Consider the following 6,010-nt stretch of genomic DNA (forward strand, 5'->3'; position numbering starts at 1 on the left):
TATTACTTTTTAGATTCCACATATAAGTAATATCATATAATATTTATCTTTCTCTGACTTACTTCACTTACTATGATATTCTCTAGGTCCATCCATGTTGTTGTAAATATTTTACTCTTTTTTATGGTTGAGTAATATTCCTGTGTGTTTTATACATATATATAAAATCTCACATCTTCTTAAAGTAATCATCTGTTGCTGGGCACTTGGGTTGTTTCCATGTCCTGGCTATTGTAAATAATGCTGTTATGAACATTGGGGTGCATTATCTTTTCGAATTAGTTTTCATCTTTTCTGGATATATACCCAGGAGTGGGGTTGCTGGAACATATGATAACTCTATTTTTTGTTTTTAAAGGAACCTCCAGACTGTTTTCCATAGTGGCTACACCAATTTACATTCCCACCAATAATGTATGAGGGTTCCCTTTTCTCCACACCCTCTCCAGCATTTTTTATTGTAGACTTTTGATGATGGCAATTCTGACCCGTGTGAGATGATACCTCATTATAGTTTTGATTTGCATTTCTCTAATAATTAGCAGTGTTGAGCATCTTTTCATGTGCCTGTTGGCCATCTGGATGTCTTCCTTGGAGAAATGTCTATTTAGATCACTTGCCTATTTTTTTTAATTTATTAATTAATTTATTTATTCATTCATTTATTTATTTATTTTGGCTGAGTTGGGTCTTTGCTGCTGCACATGGACTTTCTCTAGTTGCGGCGAGTGGGGGTTACTCTTCATTGCAGTGTGCGGGCTTCTCATTGTGGTGCCTTCTCTTGTTGCGGAGCATGGGTTCTAGGCATGCGGTCTTCAGTAGTTGTGGCACGCAGGCTCAGTGGTTGTGGCTCAAGGGCTCTAGAGCGCAGGCTTAGTAGTTGTGGCCCACAGGCCCAGCTGCTCCATGGCATGTGGGATCCTCCTGGACCAGGGCTCGAACCCGTGTCCCCTGCATTGGCAGGTGGACTCTTAACCACTGCTCCAGGGAAGTCCCCTGCCTGTTTTTTGATTGGGTTGTTTTGGGGTTTGTTTTGTTTTGTTTTGATAGTGAGTCATTGTGGTTTTGATTTGCATTTTCCTAACAATTAACGATGAATATCTTTTCATGTGCCTGTTGGCCATCTATATGTCTTCTTTAGAAAATCACCTATTCAGCTCTGCTGCCCATTTTTTTATTGGGTTGTGTGTCTTTTTGTTGTTGAGTTGTATGAGTTCTTTATATATTTGGGATATTAGCCAATTAATGGATATATGATTTGCAAATATCTTCCATTTGTTTCTTCATTTTGCTGATGCTTTCCTTTGCTGTGCAGAAACTTTTTAGTTTTATATAATCCCATTTGTTCAATTTTGCTTTTGTTTCCCTTGCCTGAGGAGACATATCCAGAAAGATATTGCTAAGATCAGTGTTACAGAGCATACTGCATATGCTTATTTCTAGGAGTTTTATTGTTTGAGGTCTTGCTTTCAGGTCTTTAGTCCATTTTGAGTTGATTTTTGTATATGATGTGAGGTAGTGGTCTAGTTTCTTCTTTTGCATTTGGCTGTCCAGTTGAAGGAATTACTTTTAAAAAAGTGTTAAGAGGTATACCTAAAAAGCCAGTAGAGGAATTAAATTTGACAAACTAACAAATACTCAGTTAAGTGAAAAGATGACAGGAAAGAAAGAACAGAGGAGTAGAAAATAAATAGCAAGATGGTAGACTTATATCTAGCCCTTTTAAAATTACATTAAATGTCAATGAACTAAACACTACACTGTAGAGCTTATCAGACTGGATTTTTTTTTTTTTTTTTTAAAGGAAGTCAAACTCAACTACAGTTGACCATTGAACAACATGGGTTTGATGGGTTTGAATTGTGTGAGTCCATTTATATGTGGATTTTTTTTTTCAATAACTGGAAATTTTTTTGGAAATTTGTGACAACTTGAAAGAACTTGCAGATGAATTGCTTAGCCGTGAAATATTGAAAAAAATTAAAAAGATATGTCATGAAGGCACAAGATATATGTAGACATAGTCTATTTTATCATTTACTACCATATTTTATGGTAGTAAAATTTATCAAAACTTACTTCCACAAACACAGTCCATACATTTGCCATTGAGAGAAATGTAAGCAAACATAAAGATGCCATATTAAATCATAGCTTCATAAAACTAACTGTAGTATACACTGTACTACTGTACAAATTTTGTAGCAACCTCCCAATGCTGTTGCAGTGAGCTCAAGTGTTGTGAGTATCTGCTAAAAATGCTGTGTGACAGTAATCATTTCCATGTGATCAGTTCATCTCCAGTAAATTGCATATCGTTGTAAAAAGTGATCTCTTGCAGTTCTCAAGTATTTTTCATTGTGTTTAGTGGAAGACCATAAACCATGGAGCCCATATGAAGTGCCATAGTGATGCTAGAATTGCTCCTAAGAAGCAAAGTCATGACATTACAAGAAAAAGTTGAATTGCTTGATATGTACTGTAGATTGAGGTCTTCATCTGTGATTGCCCACTATTTCAAGATAAATAAATGAATACAGTGTAAGGACCATTGTAAAAAAAAAAAAGAAAAGGAAAATTGGTGAAGCTATAGCTGCACCTATGCCAGCAGGCATGAATACCTAGCATTTTTTTGAAATATCTTTTTACCTCATAATGAAAATACAGCTTTTATGTGGGTGCAAGATTGATATAAGAAAGGCATACCTATGGACTCCGATATGATTTGAGAAAAAGCAAAGTCATTTATATGACGACAGAGCAAAAGGGAGTGAAAGATCTAAAGCTGGAGAATTTAATGCCAGCAAAGGATGGTTTGATAATTTTAAAAAGAGGTTTGGCTTAAAAAATGTCAGGCTCACAGGAGAAGCAGCTTCTGCCAACCGAGAGGCAGCAAACAGCTTCCCAGATGCCATTAAGAAAAGTCATGGAGGAGAAAGGATATCTACCTGAACAGGTTTTTAATGCAGACATAAGTGCCCTATTCTGGTAAAACAAAACAAAACAAAAAAGCCTTGTTAGTAAGGAAGTAAAGCAAGCACTAGGATTTAAAGCAGAAAGGGTGGACTTCCCTGGTGGAGCAGTGGTTAAGAACTTGCCTGCCAATACAGGGCACACAGGTTTGATCCCTGGTCCAGGAAGATCCCACATGCCACAGAGCAGCTAAGCCCGTGTGCTACAACTACTGAGCCTGCACTCTAGAGCCCACGAGCCACAACCACGGAGCCCGAATGCTGCAACTCGTGAAGCCCGTGCACCTAGAGCCTGTGCTCCACAACGAGAGAAGCCACCGCAGTAAGAAGCCCACGCACCGCAATGAAGAATAGCCCCCACTTGCTGCAACTAGAGAAAGCCCTCGTGCAGCAACAAAGACCCAACGCAGCCAAAAACTTAAAAAATAAAAAAATAAAGCAGAAAGAGATAGGCTAACTACTGTTTTGCAAATGCAGTTGGGTTTATGATCAAGACTGCCCTTATGTATAAAGCTGCCAGCCATAAACAACAAGGTCCTACTGTATAGCACAGGGAACTGTGATAAACCATAATGGAAAAGAATATATATTAAAAAAAAGAATGTCTATGTCACTTTGCTGTACAGCAGAGATTGGCACAACATTGTATATCAACTATACTTCAATAAAAAATTTAACTAAATTAAAAAAAGCTGCTAACCTTGGACCCTTGAAGGGAAAAAATAAACACCAGCTGGCCCGTCTTTTGGTTGTACAGCAAGAAGACCTGGGCAACAAAAATTCTTTTTCTGGATCAGTTCCATTGATGGTTTGTCCCTGAAGTCCGGAAGTACCTTGGCAGTAAGGAACTGCCTTTTAAAGTTCTTTTGATATTGGACAATGCCCCTGGCTACCCAGAACCCCATGAGTTTGACTCCAAAGGCATTGAAGTGGTCTACTTACTCCCAGACACAACATCTATAATTCAGCCTGTAGCCTTAAGTGCCTTTAAGGCTCATTACACATGGTACTCTATGGAAAGGATTGTCAATGCTATGGAAGAGAACTCTAATAGAGAAAACATCATGAAAATCTGGAAGGATTATATCACTGAAGATGTCACTGTTGTTATAGAAAAAGCCTGAAAGAGCCAGTAAAGGAAAGAGATTGTAGAGGTGGAGGAAAAAAAAAGAGGTTGGAGGTAAAGGGCTTCAAGACACGGATATTTTCAAGAGCTAATAGACACCACACCAGAGGAATTAACAACACAACTTGATGGAGATGAGTGCTTCTGAATCAGTGCCAGCCAATAAAGAAGAAGACATAGAAGATGCAGTGTCAGAAAACAAATTGACATTAGACAGTTGGGGAGAAGACTTTCAATTTTCAAGACTGCTTTTGCTTTTTTTTATAGCATAGACCCTTCTATGATAGGGTCACTTAAACTAAAGCAAATAGTGGAAGAAGGATTGGTACCATATAGAAACATTTTTAGAGAAATGAAAAAGCAAAAAGTCAAGTAGAAATTATGATGTATTTCCATAAATTCACAGTAAGTGTGCCTGACTGTCTTCCCTCCCCTTCCACCTCCTCCACCTCTTCCACCTCTGCCACCCCGAGACAGCAAGAGCAACTCTCTTCCTTCTTCTCCTCAGCCTACTCAACATGAAAATGGTGAGGATGAAGACCTTTATGATGATTCATTTCCACTTAGTGAATAGTAAATAATCATCATTCCATACAGTTAATAAACTTATCTATTGCATAGGTGTGTGAGTGTCTTCCTCTGAAAATCTAATCACTGCACGGCAAGAACTGTATGAGATGTATTTGTGTCATCATCATCATGACCTAAGTATTATTCATCATGTGGAATATTGTGTGCAGGACTTGTATTGAATCAGTCTGCCAAGGCAATAGAAACAAAAGCAAAAATAAGCAAATGGGACCTCATCAAACTTACAAGCTTTTATACAGCAAAGGAAACCATAAACAAAACAAAAAGACAACCTACAGAATGGGAGAAAATATTTGCAAATGATGTGACCTACAAGGGCTTAATTTCCAAAATATTCAAACAGCCCATACAACTCAACAACAAAAAAACAAACAACCCAATAGAAAAATGGGTAGAAGACCTAAATAGACATTTCTCCAAAGAAGACATCCAGATGACCAACAGGCACATCAAAAGATGCTCAACATTGCTAATTATTAGAGAAATGCAAATCAAAAGTACAATGAGGTACCACCTCATCCCAGTCAGAATGGCCATCATTAAAAAATCTACAAATAACAAATGCTGTAGAGGGTGTGGAGAAAGGGGAACGTTCCTACACTGTTGGTGGGAGTGTAAGTTGGTGCAGCCACTATGGAAAACAATATGGAGGTTCCTCAGAAAACTAAAAGTAGAGTTGCCATATGATCCAACAATCCGACTCCAGGGCATATATCTGGACAAAACTATAATTCAAAAAGATACATTCACCCCTATGTTCATAGCAGCACTATTCACAATAGCCAAGGAAACAACCTAAATGTCCGTCAACAGATGAATGGATAAAGAAGATGTGGTACATATATACAATGGACTACTACACAGCAATAAAAAAGAATGAAATAATGCCATTTGCAGCAACATGGATGGACTTAGAGATTACCATACTAAGTGAGGGAAGTCAGAAAGAGAAAGACAAATACCATATGATATCACTTATATGTGGAATCTAAAGTATGACACAAATGAACCTATCTACAAAACAGTAACAGACTCACAGACATAGAAATCAGATTTGTGGTTGCCAAGGGGATGGGGTTGGGGGAAGGATGGATTGGGAGTTTGGGATTAGCAGATGCAAACTATTACATATAGAGTGGATAAACAACAAGGTCCTACTGTATAGCACTAGGAACTATATTCAATATCTGTTGTAAACCATAATGGCAAAGAATATAAGAAAGAATGTATATATATATATATAAATATATATGTATAACTGAATCACTTTCCTGTACAGTAGAAACTAACACAACATTGTAAATCAACTATACGTCAATTA

The 6,010-nt window shown here is 37.6% G+C and overlaps 1 protein-coding gene across 1 annotated transcript in view; it reads left to right on the forward strand.

Annotated features, from left to right (window-relative positions):
- The window catches only part of LIN9 (lin-9 DREAM MuvB core complex component), a 111,336-nt gene that overhangs the window by 39,050 nt on the left and 66,276 nt on the right, over window positions 1-6,010 (forward strand). The window lies entirely within an intron of this gene.

Source organism: Orcinus orca, chromosome 1 (genome assembly GCF_937001465.1).
Source record: "Orcinus orca chromosome 1, mOrcOrc1.1, whole genome shotgun sequence".
Classification (NCBI taxonomy): Eukaryota; Metazoa; Chordata; class Mammalia; order Artiodactyla; family Delphinidae; genus Orcinus; species Orcinus orca.